At 39.9% G+C, this 16,461-nt stretch overlaps 1 protein-coding gene across 1 annotated transcript in view; it reads right to left on the reverse strand.

Annotated features, from left to right (window-relative positions):
* The window catches only part of LOC124263969 (CYFIP-related Rac1 interactor B-like), a 57,850-nt gene extending 41,656 nt beyond the window's left edge, over positions 1 to 16,194 (reverse strand). Inside the window, exon 1 of the mRNA XM_046698699.1 lies at positions 16,044 to 16,194. The gene's annotated coding sequence lies outside the window, so the exon portion shown is untranslated. The remainder of the gene's footprint in view (positions 1 to 16,043) is intronic.
* Between the last annotated feature and the right edge of the window lie 267 nt (positions 16,195 to 16,461).

Genomic DNA, 16,461 nt, shown 5'->3' on the forward strand with positions numbered 1-16,461 from the left:
TATATATAAAGGTACAATAACTTGTAAGTTGTCAGCTTGTAGACTGTATACATGAATGTATCGTCATAATTGTAGAATTAAAGCTGAATTTGTTGTACATATTTCTTCTCAGAAATGTTGGCGATTATGAGTTATACTCGCTGTAACAAGGCTGCTGTTCAATTTCGATATTGAATTGTCTGCAGATATGCGTAATGGTCGCATGTAGATAATCATTAATCGTCGTCCGGGATTGCATATACTAGCAATTTATACGGAATAGTTGATTTCTGTGAAGATCTATGAAGCGTCGTTGACAAATTAATACAGCGGCGTTCTGTGTTGTAAATAGCCTGTGCAATTGTCTTCGCGGAGGCTTATAGGCGGCATCTGGCATACAGTTGATAGACAACTTATGCGATGTCTTGAACGGACTGAGGAGTAGCTATATATGACGAAAGTGGCTAGTATATGGAGACCTTGAGGAGACTTCCTCGGTGAGCGCCGGAGACTTGCGAAGCTCTCGAAGTATCCCTTCTAGATCTACTGGTGAAGTAGACTTGGAGCCACTTAGCCTTGACGACCGGCGAAGGTATCGAAATCAAAGTCCGATTAGAATATATATATATATATATAAGAGCTTGCTTGCTTTGAATGGCCTCTGTGTTTAACAGGATGTGGGGGTCGTGGCGCTACTCCTCCAGCGGCGCCCCCTTGTAGCTGGTGAGGCTCTAGCTCCTTGGAGGTGACCTGGGACTTGCTGGTTCTGCATAAGTAGGGCGAGTGGATCATCTTATCATTTTCAGAAGTCGTGTTACGAAATCTGGCGATAAGTGTCTCAATGATCGATTCTAGATCTATTTAGGCCAGCGAACATCACGCCTCGTCATGGATTCAACTGAACCAATTCACGATTGTAGTTCTTATTGTTGATATCGATGATCAACTTGTAGTTTTCATCGATGTCTTAAGCATTGAAGAAGGGGTCCATGTTGTGCGTGGAAAACTTCTAGGCGTGAAAGTTCGGCAATTATGGTGTCTGAACTTTTGTGGCTTTATGGGATGCTATGTCTAGATTCTGTGCTACCGCAGCAATCGGTCGATCGGAGGTAGGGTGATAGCATCTGCGTCGTCTTCCTTCATCAGGTATGTCTGCGTCGCCGCACTGCCACTCTAGGAAGGTGATGTAGACTTGTGTGCAGACTTGTGTGGTAACCTGTGAGGCGATCGATGTGGTGATGTACGAGGAGATCGGAGACTATTGACAGCTTCAGCGAAGCTCTTGAGTAGTCCCTTGACTCTGTTAAATGGCGATCTATATTGGTGTCCTTCCGAAAGTGCCTTCGCGAAGCTGAACGCCATGAACGCCTTTAGCGAAGCTTCCTCTGCGCTTAGGTGCTGGGGAACGGCGATTTGAGCTTCGCGAAGGCTTCCGTGAGGTCTGGTGGCTGAGTCTGCATCTAAGGATGAAGCCGAGGAATGTGATGATCTATCCCGCCTTCGCGAAGGCTGTACATCTGGGTCCTTCGTCAAGGTGGTCTGCGACTTCCTTCGCGAAGGCTGCATCGTCTTGGCTGCTACGTTGACTGGAGGTGCCTCTAGAGTGTTGTCTAAGTTGGAGCCTTCGCGAAGGCTCGCACTCTGGGCTGGCTGCTTCTCCAGTTTGTAGTGACCCTCCATCGACCATGATTTGCCGTAGTAGCTCGTCTGGGATGGTCTGCGCACGAAGTAGTCGGTGCCATCTCTGCGCTGTTAGTGGTGGGGCCCTCAGGTAAGTCGTCTGACATCAGTGTAGAGACATCAGGCTGCATGACGATCTCTGCTGATGTCATTGTAGCTGTCACCGGTCGCTACTTGTCTCATACGTCCGGGGATGATGATCGGCTGATCATCGTAGAGGCCAAGTTCAGCGGCTGGAACAATCTCGGTTGAGAAAGTCCTAGTAGACTTCTTTGAATTCCCCTCAGAGGTCGACGCGCTGCCCTGGGGTCGCGAAGTCTGCGTTGAGTGTTGGTAGCGGCACGGGACCCTCAGGAAGATCATCGAATGTTGATCTGCGCTGACATCACTGTTGCCGACATCAGTCATTCTTTGATGTACATCAGGAATGATGATCGGCTGATCATCATACAGGCCCAAATCTGCGATGAGAACAATCTCGGCTGAGAAAGTTCTAGTAGACTTCGTTGAATACCCCTCAGTGCGACGAAGGGATGTCTGGGAAGCAGGGCGCTTCTTGGAGGCGGCGGACTACTCGCCCCACTCTCTCCACCATTCTATGGAAAACCAGGCGGAGGGGGTCGACCAACAGCAGTAGACTGGCGAGGGTTCAGGTGTATCAGTCATGCTAGACTCTGCATACGTGACCTATCTGCTGCGGCGCCTCAAACGCAAAGTAATTATTTATTAAAGGTAGAATTGGATAAATTAGTATCGCTAACTGCAACGTGAATCACATGAAACATGGCGCAGTACAGCTAGGGCATATTAAATGCGGATCAGCAGCAGAATAAAAAGCGTAATGTGCAACAGTACAGAATTTTTATCAACGTAATCCACTGCAACAGCACGGCCGATGCATAAACAGTAGAAACACGACTAAATATCAATATATAATTGTTGAAAGATACTAGCTAAACCTCTATAGATCTCTATACGAGGTAACTAACTAAATATAATCAAAGGATATAGTGTGTCGGGAGACACAGGCGCTCTCACGTCCAGCTCACTGGGCGAAGAAGGAGAGAGTGAGGCACATGGGTAGAGGTGGCGCCCTCGTTCCCGCGCTTGTGGAAGGGAGGTAACTTGTGGTGTACTAATTAGTGATTTTACATTGAAGGGAACTTCAATTAGGGAGATACAAGTGTTCCACTATGTTCGCAAGAGGAAGGAGACAAGCAAAAAGAGCATGAGTCAGGATAAGGAAAAATTTAGAATTTTGATGAAACGTAACACCTAAGTAGTTGTATTTGTCTAAGACATTAATATTCTGCCCTGCCACTGACCATCTGAATATTAGATAGTGGGTTTTTGTGCCAAATATAACTACATTAGTTAATTTATTGTCATTGCAGTAATTTGAGAGATTATTGAGAAGCTCTTGGGGTTTGGATGGTGAATCAGACAGAAGGACCAGATCATCGGCAAACAGTAAATGGCATATATTGAGACCAGCTAGTGTTAGGCCATTTTTCTCTTTATCAAAATAGGATTCAAGATCATTAATAAATATATTGAACAATTTTGAGGATAGTATACATCCTTGCCTTACCCCTATATTTGATTTAAATGGGCTTGACATTCCCTCGCTTGTTTTAACTGTATAAAGGACATTGTTATATAAGGATGTTATAACATGAAGTATGTTGCCAGATATACCCAATGCATGAAGTTTTCAGGTAAGTATACTTCTATCAACAGTGTCAAAGGCCTTTTTAAAGTCGACAAAGCAAGCATAAAGCTTCTTTTTCTTTGATTTAGAGCTGTCAATAATAGTTTTCAGTGTGAAAATGTTGTCAGATGTTCTGAATCCCTTTCTAAATCCTGCTTGACAATTATCAAATATTTCATTGTTTTCACAGTATTTAGTTATTCGTACATTAAGTATTTTACAGAAAAGTTTACCTAAGCAGCTGCTTATGGCAATACCTCTATAGTTGTTGGGGTGGGTTCTATTGCCCTTCTTATGTAATGGGTGAATAACAGATGTTGCCCATTCTTGTGGGAAGTGACCACAGTTAAGCAGATCATTAAATAGCTTTACTAGGTGGTCAATGGTAGGATAAACTATAGCCTTAATGAATTCATTAGTAATGTTGTCTTCACCTGTACTCTGATTGTTTTTCAATTGTTTGCTACAGGTTATAATTTCGTCAGCTGAGATGGAGTTATTAAGGAGGGGACTGACGTGTTTTGCATCACTGTTAATAGGGGGTATTCTGGTTTGATGGGTTACTTTCTTACTATTGTATATTGATCTTTCTTACTATTGTATATTGATCTTTCTTACTATTGTATATTGATCTTTCTTACTATTGTATATTGATCTTTCTTACTATTGTATATTGATCTTCCTTACTATTGTATATTGATCTTCCTTACTATTGTATATTGATCTTCCTTACTATTGTATATTGATCTTTCTTACTATTGTATATTGATCCTCCTTACTATTGTATATTGATTTGAAATGATTGAATGTTTCATTTGGTGTTGACTGGTCAAGATTTAATGGGTTTGTCTCATGTAATTGTCCTAAATGTTTCCAAAATTAACGAGGATCCGACTGCGATAACAATTCTAGTTTACGTAACTGATTTGTTTTTTAATTGCGACGTTTTCTCCTTATTGCACTTTTGTAGCATGTTTTAGCTGAAAATGCGATGTGCTTGTCAAGATCACTGGAGGTTTTAGCAAAGGTGGCATAACATGCCTCCATATTTTCCTTAGCTACCTTACAATCTTTATCATACCAGGGATTTTTAGGTTGAGATTTATTGTTAATGCTTTAATACAGTAGCATTGATCAATTCAAGAATGTGTGAAAAATTAGATAGGTGTTTATCACACTCCTGTGGTGTTGTTGGTGGTATGGATGATATGTAATCTGTAAGGAGGTTTTGTATATATGGATTTGATAGGGACATAGTTAAAGCCAGATTACCGTTACTATGCCATTTCCTCTTTTTAGAAGGCTTAAAGAATATGTTATTGTTTTCCTGTTTGTTGTTTTTGGTAGTTTGTTGAGAACTTGGTTGTAATGTTTGTGTAGATCTATTCTTGTTGAGTTTAAGTGAAATCTGGCAATGGTCAGATATCCAATTAAGGGGTTTAATGTTGAAGTAGGAAACATGTGGGTATATATGTTCAGATACTAGTATATAGTCCACAACACTTTGGCCATTATAGGTGTGACAAGTAAAATTTCCAAGCCTATTGCGGACACTTCGCCCATTTAAAATGACTAATTTGCCTGAGGTAACTAGGTCAAGTAGACATTTTCCATGATTATTTATCTTTGTGTCCCTACTTTTCCTTGTCATCTGAACACTGGAAGCTGTGTCTGTAGGAAGACCAGGTAAATGATCATGGTTAGTACTATCTACACATTCATCGTTACATCCTGTCGGGCAGTCACCACCTAGCAGTAAATGACCTAGGCTAGAGTAGTTTGTTATTTCTGTTAGAATATATTCGAAGGGGTCATTTTTGCATTTACTCCAAAATGATGATCCATCTGGAGGAATATAAATAATACCCAAGTAAATATCACTTCTAGCTATACACATCTGCTTATCAATTCTTATCCATAAGGAAAAAACACTACTAGATACTATTCTAACAAAGTGTCTAAGTCTGTCCTTACAGAGGAAGGCTATTCCTCCTCTGTCGCAGTTTATTGCATTCCTTCTAGGGCTGCTGATGGTGGAGAACCCTGGAATGTTTATGGGAGTAGTCACTTCCCATGTTTCGGTTCAACCAATAAAGTCATATTGGTTTATACATTTACACAAGTCATCCATTTTGTCATCCTTCATTCCCTGGATATTCCAGAAGGAGACATTGACATCACATGTAAGAAACATAGTGTTGGTGAAATAAAGCACAGATGAAACACACTTTGCTGATCTGCTAAATCAGACCAGAAGGAGAGTTGACCTTGTAATTCCATGGTAGAGACTTACATAATTATAGTTTTGGGTAGTATGAAAAATCCTTGAAAAGTTCTTAGAACATAAGAAATGAACAGTATATGGAATATATGGAACAACTACATTATGTCACCTGTTTCATAGGATTTCAGCCAGGCACACACAGAGTTTGTTGATAATATCCTGCACTTGGTCACTATGAGATGGAGAGGGTGACCACCACATGGGGTCGATGGAAGAGTTCATTTGAGAGTTTGGTCCTGCCTGTGGGGAGACAGGCCATCGGGGTGGTATCTGTTGTTGGGGAGGTAGAGATGGTCTCAGCTGTCCGTTCCATGTGTGGGGTGATGTGGCATGAATGGGCATCAACTGCCTCTGTCAGGGCTGTTGTACATCCTGGGGTTGCTGACACAATATGTTAGGGTTCACAGATCCTGACTGGTGGTGAAGACTGTTATTGTTGTCATTGGTTGGTGGGTGGCACAAGATGACTGGTATTTGGTCTGGGTAGTGATGACAGTGGTGGAAAGTCAGCATAATCAGGCTTCTTAGGTTTTACTTGCAAAATGTTGTTCATAAGTGAGGTGACAAACAGATGAATTTTATGCTTGCTTGGATGAACCTTGTCATGATACATGTTTTTCTTTGGAGCTCCTGAGGCGGTAATAAACAGTCTGTCATGGGTAATGACATTGCATTTGTACTTCTAGCCAATGCTTCTTATTGAGTCATTGGCTTTTGCGATGGACTGAAACAGCAATCCACCTGTGGAACTTGGAACCATCAGTGACAAATGTACCTTTGCCCTGGGAAAAACATTTTGACATTTCTTGATAAGTTCTTCATATTTTCCTTGGTCTAATGAAAAATTTGGTGGAAACCAGCAGTCGTTAACACCAACATGAAGAATCAGTGACTCCACAGAATGATTAACTTTGAACTTACTAAGCTCTTCACCTAGTTGTTCAGTGGTTGTTACAGGGAAACTGAAGACAGCAGTATGATAGGGGTCAGGCAGGTGTATAAATCTTAAAACAGAATCACCTATGAATACAGTTTTAATGTAGCTGTTCACTCTGAACATTTGCTCTCGTATTATTCAGGTTTTTCTCACTGGTATCTTTTGTAGAATGTGGCTCTTGGATTTAACTGCTTTCTTGTTGACCACCACTTCAAATTCTGTGTCTGTACCTTGGGGGTTGGTATGTTGGTGGAGCGGGTCACAGTTTTCATCTTTACCTGCATTGGTACCAGCTGCAGTAGGAGAGATATGCTGTAAGGGTGGAACTTCCTCCAACAGTGTAACACGAGATTCCAGTTGTTTAGCTATATCAACAATCTCCAACTCAGTGTTCTGTGGGGTGTTGACTCGACATGTTTCTTCGAGGGTAGTAACTCTGTGATTTAGTTTTGAGACTGAATCTTGTATAGACTTTATTTTCTTTATTTCTGCACAGTAACTTTGTTTGATAGTTTCCATTCCTTTTTCCAGTGAAATGAATTTCAGGAAGAGATCTTCAATTTTGCCAGCACCTTGAATTGCTTTTAATTTATTGCTTGTTTGGGTGGTACTGTCTTTAATTAATTGTTCAGTAGAGATCATGTGCTCTTCAAGCCGTGTTTCTTGTTCCATGACAGATTCTTTGAAGGACTTTACTGAATGCTGGAGTTTGTGAATACTTCCTGGATCCTGATAGTTCCTTGGTGATCTTGACTTGGTGCATCTCGGATTGATTTTTACTCTGGATGATTTTGGTGTTGTAGGAACATTCAGTTTTTCGTAGTGGGATGTTGTTCTTTCATCCTCCTCGGCCATCAGGGTGGGAAGGTGTGAAATTATCCCTGTCTGGATATCCCGTACCACAGATAATAGATAAGATAAGATAAGATAAGATAAGATATTTATTGCATAGCATTCCATGAAGAAACAGTGGCAATATTCTATAAGCTACAAATATTTACACAGTAGGTACAAGAAATATAGATACATTTCACACATAATATCTTTGGCACTTCCTGGCATACTATTCTTTGACACCAGCCCCTTGAAACTGTAACCTGTTAGATGTCCTGTAAATATGCAAGGTGCCATACTTCCTGTAGGTATCAATGGAGCAATCATAGAAGGAGATTGTGATTTTATCTTCACATATTGCTCCAGTTTCATCCCTTTGTTCCTTCCACTCTGTATTTATTGTCTTGTCACTTTCACTTTTAATCCAGTACAAGTGGAAAATGGCTTGTCTGTAAATTTCAAATATATCAGTTATGAGAACAACATTACAGCACTTCCCTGTGTTCTTCCATGTGACCTCCCCTAGAGAGTTTTTGGTTGATGGGTCAGTTTGATTCTTGCTTTTCTTGTTAATGGCCTTTTCTCTGTTGAGTGTAAAATCTCTTGTTTCACATGTCACTACTTGGGCTCTATAGCTCTTCTCATCAGGGGTTAAGGTCAGGTCACTGAGGGTTCCCTCCAAGCCGGCCATCTTGGCCTCTGTAGCGCCTTACCACATGGCAAAACTTTTCTTGATGCAATAAGAAGAAAACAAGGATGATAACGCTATATCCAAATAGGGAGCCATATCCCTGATGCTTTCACATATCTTCTCACAAATCTTGATGATTATATTCCGAGTATAGACAGGAAGAGAACTAGAATGAGGCTAGTAGCCAGTGTGTCCGCGAGCAGGCCTGACCTTGACCTTCATAATTCATGTAAAGGTACATCGTCACATGCACAGGTAAAAGGTGTTGTCAGACACTGCAATACTACACTTTTCTTATCATGGTCAGTAAATTACCTAGTCTCAACCAGACAATCCAGTGACTGACATAATGCAGACCAATCAAGACAGAGAGCCAGACCACCTGGTATACTCGAGTGGGATTCTGACTGCACATGGAAATGGTTGGTATGAGAAAGTATGGTTAATGCTATTTCAATAAAGCCTATAAAACATGTTTTTGATGTCAATAAAGGCTTAAGACATGTAACAGCAGGAAAACATTCTCACAAAAATACAATAACCTTACAAACATGGGTCCTTGACTATGCTGCGTACTACATGTCACTGACTATACAGTGTATCATGTCTGTACCATATTGTACAGTCAGGGAGATTTACTATAAATATAGAGATTGTTCTAGCAAGGGAAAGGGGTCAAAATGACCCTTTCTTCCCCCTGGATCAAGGCTCAAACAGCCAAGGTCACATGACAAGAATTACGTCATATGTTAACAAGAATGATTTAGTTGCCAAGCATGTTCAGAACGGCTGACAGTAGCACACAGATAAGGATGACAATGGCCATGCAGCTTGTGGAGGTGTATGACCACTAATGGAGCGAAGCATAGTGCAGCTTCTACATGCCCCGAACGCCACAGGTTACCACAACCACCATAAACCAGTGTGGACAACTGGACAATGGTTGTCAGCTGTGTGCCTGCCACACACCCCTGAGTCAGATCATACACAAGGTGACACACACACTGTAGACATTTCCCTCCTGGTGAACCCATGAACATGGCTATGGTGCTGACACCCAAAGGTCACCATCTGGGATACAGTATATGTTGGTGTTAAACAGTGGAGAAAAATACCACAATACACAATGCTTGCTACTCCACTACAGGTGACACAATGCATGCTACAGTGCTACACCTTGAAGTGACACAATGCCTGCAGGTGCAGGGCGAGACCTTTTAGATAACGCTGTGGGTAGTGGTTTGATAACGCAGAGATAACTCAGGACACTTCCTGCTAGACTGTTCAGCCTTAATCTTTAGAATAAAGTGTGATCTTCCTGATCAAAAAGCTTCCTAATTACCTTTAGCACTTTATAAGACCTATTGACAAACTCAGTTTGATCATATATCAGACATCACCAACTACAATTCAGTGTATATTTCCTTGTTTGGTTAAACCTTGATATGCAATTATTGAATAAACATGATTGGCTTTTGACAACATTTCAACAAGTACAATTTCTGAATCATAAACATTTTGGTTGCATAGGACATGTCCAAATGTGAAATGAGAGTTTCTCATGTTCTTACAAACAGGTGTCGATTGGTTTGTACATACAGGTGTTGGTTACATCTTACATACAGGTGCTGGTTACATCTTACATACAGGTGTCGATTGGTTTGTACATACAGGTGCTGGTTACATCTTACAAACAGGTGTCGATTGGTTTGTACATACAGGTGTTGGTTACATCTTACATACAGGTGTCGATTGGTTTGTACATACAGGTGCTGGTTACATCTTACATACAGGTGTCGATTGGTTTGTACATACAGGTGTTGGTTACATCTTACATACAGGTGTCGATTGGTTTGTACATACAGGTGTTGGTTACATCTTACATACAGGTGTCGATTGGTTTGTACATACAGGTGCTGGTTACATCTTACATACAGGTGTCGATTGGTTTGTACATACAGGTGTTGGTTACATCTTACATACAGGTGTCGATTGGTTTGTACATACAGGTGTTGGTTACATCTTACATACAGGTGTCGATTGGTTTGTACATACAGGTGTTGGTTACATCTTACATACAGGTGTCGATTGGTTTGTACATACAGGTGTTGGTTACATCTTACATACAGGTGTTGATTGGTTTGTACATACAGGTGTTGGTTACATCTTACATACAGGTGTTGATTTGTTTGTACATACAGGTGCTGGTTACATCTTACATACAGGTGTCGATTGGTTTGTACATACAGGTGTTGGTTACATCTTACATATAGGTGTCGATTGGTTTGTACATACAGGTGTTGGTTACATCTTACATACAGGTGTCGATTGGTTTGTACATACAGGTGTTGGTTACATCTTACACACAGGTGTCGATTGGTTTGTACATACAGGTGTTGGTTACATCTTACATACAGGTGTCGATTGGTTTGTACATACAGGTGTTGGTTACATCTTACATACAGGTGTCGATTGGTTTGTACATACAGGTGTTGGTTACATCTTACATACAGGTGTCGATTGGTTTGTACATACAGGTGTTGGTTACATCTTACATACAGGTGTCGATTGGTTTGTACATACAGGTGTTGGTTACATCTTACATACAGGTGTCGATTGGTTTGTACATACAGGTGTTGGTTACATCTTACATACAGGTGTCGATTGGTTTGTACATACAGGTGTTGGTTACATCTTACATACAGGTGTCGATTGGTTTGTACATACAGGTGTTGGTTACATCTTACATACAGGTGTCGATTGGTTTGTACATACAGGTGTTGGTTACATCTTACATACAGGTGTCGATTGGTTTGTACATACAGGTGTTGGTTACATCTTACATACAGGTGTCGATTGGTTTGTACATACAGGTGTTGGTTACATCTTACATACAGGTGTCGATTGGTTTGTACATACAGGTGTTGGTTACATCTTACATACAGGTGTCGATTGGTTTGTACATACAGGTGTTGGTTACATCTTACATACAGGTGTCGATTGGTTTGTACATACAGGTGCTGGTTACATCTTACATACAGGTGTCGATTGGTTTGTACATACAGGTGTTGGTTACATCTTACATACAGGTGTCGATTGGTTTGTACATACAGGTGCTGGTTACATCTTACATACAGGTGTCGATTGGTTTGTACATACAGGTGTTGGTTACATCTTACATACAGGTGTCGATTGGTTTGTACATACAGGTGTTGGTTACATCTTACATACAGGTGTTGATTGGTTTGTACATACAGGTGCTGGTTACATCTTACATACAGGTGTTGATTTGTTTGTACATACAGGTGCTGGTTACATCTTACATACAGGTATTGATTGGTTTGTACATACAGGTGTTGGTTACATCTTACATATAGGTGTTGATTGGTTTGTACATACAGGTGTTGATTGGTTTGTACATACAGGTGTTGGTTATATCTTACACACAGGTGTTGATTGGTTTGTACATACAGGTGTTGGTTACATCTTACATACAGGTGTTGATTGGTTTGTACATACAGGTGTTGGTTATATCTTACACACAATTGGCTGTACCTTACATACCGGTGTCGGCTGTAGCCTACATACAGGTGTTGGCTGTATCTTACACACAGGTGTTGGCTATATCCTACATACAGGTGCTGGCTGTACCTAAGATACAGGTGTTAGCTGTAGCCTACATACGCCAGGGGTAGCTGTAGCCTACATACAGGTCTTGGCTATATCCTACATTTTGGTTACATAGGACATGTCCAAATGTGAAATGAGAGTTTCTTGTGTTCTTACAAACAGGTGTCGATTGGTTTGTACATACAGGTGTTGGTTGTAAGCTATGAAATACACAATGCCATTTTAGAGGGGTACACAAAGTCAGCAGTGTAGACTACCAGTTGTCCGACTTCCATTTTTGTGGAAGTCGCGGTGGCTGAGCGGTCTAGGTGTCTGACTTTGTGTGCTGGCGATTCGGTGACTCTGAGGGTGTGGGTTCAAATCCCGGATGGGACTCAACCAAAAAAAGTACTAGAATCTGTACTTTACTTAGAAAGTGTAATCCCAAATATACATTATGTTACATTTGACCACTTTCTAAATGGCATTGTGTATTTCATCCTGTGACAGATGACATGGCCTTGTCCTGGATATCAGTTGTAACAATTAGTGTTTCAGTACAGAGATAATTAGAGGTAATTAAATACATAATTACATGCCTTATCAAGAGACAGCTATTATGAACACCATGTGTGCACATGGAAGTATTTGATAAGGTAAGGCTATCAGTACAGGCTGCCACACTGACAAATATAGGCCAATATGTACTCCTAGTTTCAACAAGCACTCACTGTCATCCTGGTCTTATACTTTCATCCACTCAGGTTGATATACCTGATATGGAAGACACGGAAGTAAGATGCTAATTAACATCCAAAACAATTATTCCATCACTTTCAGTTTGTAGACAGTAATAATCAGTGTGTTGTGCGTAACAGGTACAGCTGATCAGCTTTAGGCACACAGACCAGTATAGGTATAAAGTATGTACATTAAACTGAAACGTTGGGCATGGAGTCGCAGGGAACCAACAGGACCAGTGCTGCTGAACATAAGGGATGTTTGGCAACACAATTACAAAACATAAGAGTAAACATTCAGTTGGCTTCTACTTAGTCTATGCATACATTAGGTACCATATTTTCTTGTGCACACCAGAGTATGATGTGCACACCCCTCTAGTGGATTCAGTACCCTGAACAAAATATAGTTAAATTACTATGCACAGACAAAATCTACATCATAACTCTACAGTAAATTCAGGTATCGACTAACATGTATTAACAAACTTGGAATTTGAAATTTGAAATTTGCAATGTCATACCAATCAGTAAAATGAATATGATTGAACAATAGTGGCAGTATTTACTTTATTCACCTCATAAACCTTCATAAACGTCTTAACACCACATCAACAACATAAGATTCTTACACAACCTACAAACCAAATTTAGTGTTAAAAATGTTCAGACCATGTTTAACTAAACATGACAGTTGACCTTTAACCGCATGCATGTCTCAAGACCAGCCATGTCAGTTGGACAATGCTACTGTTAGAAAAACTGATCAGCTGTGAGCACCAGACTGACTTTGGATATATCTGATGCATCAGGCAGGTAACATGTGTATCACAGCGGTATGCAGTGCCATGACACGTGAAATGTCATGAGGCTGATAGAATATACACTGGAAGACTGACTGGATGGTCATGTTTTGTGTACTCAAGAATCAACACATTTGTTAACTTAAGAATACAGTAACTGTAAAATAAATGATGACATTTACATTTAATCTTATTCAATGTGATATGATTACCTGACACCTATTTTTTAGTTACATTCCTTTACCAAACACTCTAGGACAAAGTCTGCATGATGTCGCCCTGCACACTCACTTAGTTTGTCTTGATAAGCAGGCTGAAGGAACCAGATTTAATCATATCTTGCCATTTAGGTCACAAGATATATCATTCTGAGAAAATAAGTAAATAACAATATCCTTCAGGATGCAGTGCTTTTGGGATGTATTAAGTCAACCTCAAAGAGGACAGAAAAAAGATGAGTTGTGCCTTGTCTAGGATCTCATCAAAATCAAATTGTTTACTCTGATACGATCTGGCAAAGACATACTGAACAGCCATGGGAGACAGTAGCAGGTGAACCATCAGCAAACTATGACTTTCAAAAAAAATGAGAGTCGGAAAGGGTGGAAAAAGAAAGGTTGGAGGCAAGTTGTATATAAGCTTTCTGAAAGTTCCCGTTAGTTTTACCAACTCACTTAAGAAATTGCAATCTTGTAAAAATTCTTGGTATTGTACTCATTGGGTGTTAGTACCATGATATTTTGAACCAAAAGCCACTTCATAAAATATCCATCACAAAATACACAAACACAACTGTGGAATTTACTATATTCCATTCAGAACTGCATGGTTATGTCTATTTTCAAGATACAGAAATGAGATGTTCTTAACGCTCTAGCCAATACAGAGACATCTGAACTCTGTATGTCGTGTCATGACTTTAATCTCTAACTATTTTGATCTCTATTATTCAAGAGAATGTATCACTCCCAACCTGATGGAATCAAGTATCATTATTGCCCAGCAATGTAATTCACTGTAAATCAGTATTGTAATTGTAGTACATAGCTTCTGTTAACATTCTCCAGTGGTGTGCTTGTTGCTATATTTAGACTTGTCAGTTTGTAACCTGGAAGCTTCAACACCTATCTGGCATAGTCTTATCCAGCATGTTATAAAATGTTCTTGAAGAGACTGACACTGTATGTAGATGGTATCTCGCATTACATGAAGACCAGCAGTCAGTGAAGATTGTTATTGTCACTCTGGATATCCAGCCTGGGCCTGTTTTGGAAGCTTAATAACTTTGGCTATTAAGGCGAATATTATCGTCACTGACTTCTTCAACTTTAACAAAGCTATTCTACTTTATACTGCCAATATCATTATACTGACAATGAATTTTTTACTCCGACTACATTTTGTATTGCCATTGTAATTACTTCACAGTAATTTGTATTGATTTGTAAACAGAGTAACATAATACAATTGTTAATCCAAATACATTTTCTACATTGTTTGTTTCACATTATATTGCTTTACATACAGATTTCTTGAATAACTCAGTGTTTCCATCACACTGATCAGTCGACTGTAACTGTCATACTATCCTTAGGTTAAAGAAACCTGCATCACACAATCAGGGTCTTGGGTCGCAAACAAAAAAGAAAATTCTAACACAAACTTTACTGGCGCAGGTATTGCATTATGGACACAAGGTCAAGGTGACTGGTGATCTTCACCTACTGATTACATTTGCTCAAGGTAAAGTATTACTCACTAAGTGCAAACCTTCAATGTTAACATTAAGGAAACTTCAAATAAAGCAGGTGCAGCTTAGGTGGACTGCATACTCTGCCATCATAGTATCAACCGTTGAGCTATTACGCTTCATAGAGGATCAAGATAATGTATCAGAGATAAGTCAAATGCTGTCAGGTGTATCTTGTCTTTCTGTATCGACACAGCCCTAAACACATGTTGATGACAATTAAGTTATGGTGTGGTTTTGAGGAATGTCAAAACACCTCTCAAACACAGTCTGAGTGTTACCTGCACAGTTTGAGACACCAATTTTCACACAGAGCTTGCTGTGCAGTCTGAGTGTGAAGAAAACATTAACTCCTGAATTCAGAATTTCTACATATATATTAAGTGTGTGCGTTTGAACAGATTGATGTACTGTACGCCACTGGGATTCAGAAATGAATTATTTTTCTTTACCGACTGTTCTGCCAAAGTAAGGATGCATATTTTCGAGGTTTACTCCCTATGTAAATACAGGGATATAGACTTTCCTGCAAATGTGAACATTTAAATAATACACAATTGAAAAGTTAAGAAAAGTAACCTGACATAAATTACACATAAAACCAGTGAAGCGAAAGCTGGGGTGGTGACAGTGCAATGGTCACCGTCGAATTGAACAGTTTTGATATTTCCTTCGACTTGTATTTACAGGATAAACTTAGTTTGTGTCATCACTTCCGCGTTGGGTTATCTCTCCACAAAACATTTGGATATGTTAATTGGCGTAATGAGAATGTGGAAATCACAGTATAATAATGTTGTAATAATAAACGCCTTGATACATAATATCCGAGGGTTAATAACAACCTTCATACTTAGAAAATGACAGAAAAATACGCAGAACAGCAAACACTTGAACTCAGAACTGCAAGTTGAGATCGCCAGTTCGCATACAGTGCGCCGTTAGCTTGCACGCCGTGTGCTTCCTTCGACAAACAAGGCAATGATAATACAACATATATAAATTCTAAATGATAGAATTCCTACCTATATGTACACGTAGTTACCGCTGAAATGGGAATGTTTATATCATCAATCGTTCCAGATCCATGCACTCAATCCTCACACAACTTCGGCCATTTGAGGACAAGTTACATTTCTCTTCCGGGTCAAGCGCAAGCACTTCCCAAATATGGTAACATGAGCTTCAGCAGGTGAGGAAGTAATGCGCTTATAACACCTAAATGTACTTTTAAAGGAATGGAAATCACCACCAAAAGAAAATATAATAGGAGCCAACTTGAATAATGTCCGTAAATTTCACTGTAATGAAAATCTCGTTGCAACGCGATGGCTATTTATATCATGTAAACAAACCCACGTGCAGTGCAAACTTGAGAGAACTAACGGTGAACCAAATCAAAACAACATAATGCAGCAATTATTTAAACACCCTGATAACTCT

This window comes from Haliotis rubra, unplaced genomic scaffold, assembly GCF_003918875.1.
Source record: "Haliotis rubra isolate DU_JTF1 unplaced genomic scaffold, ASM391887v1 Scf90, whole genome shotgun sequence".
Taxonomy (NCBI): domain Eukaryota; kingdom Metazoa; phylum Mollusca; class Gastropoda; order Lepetellida; family Haliotidae; genus Haliotis; species Haliotis rubra.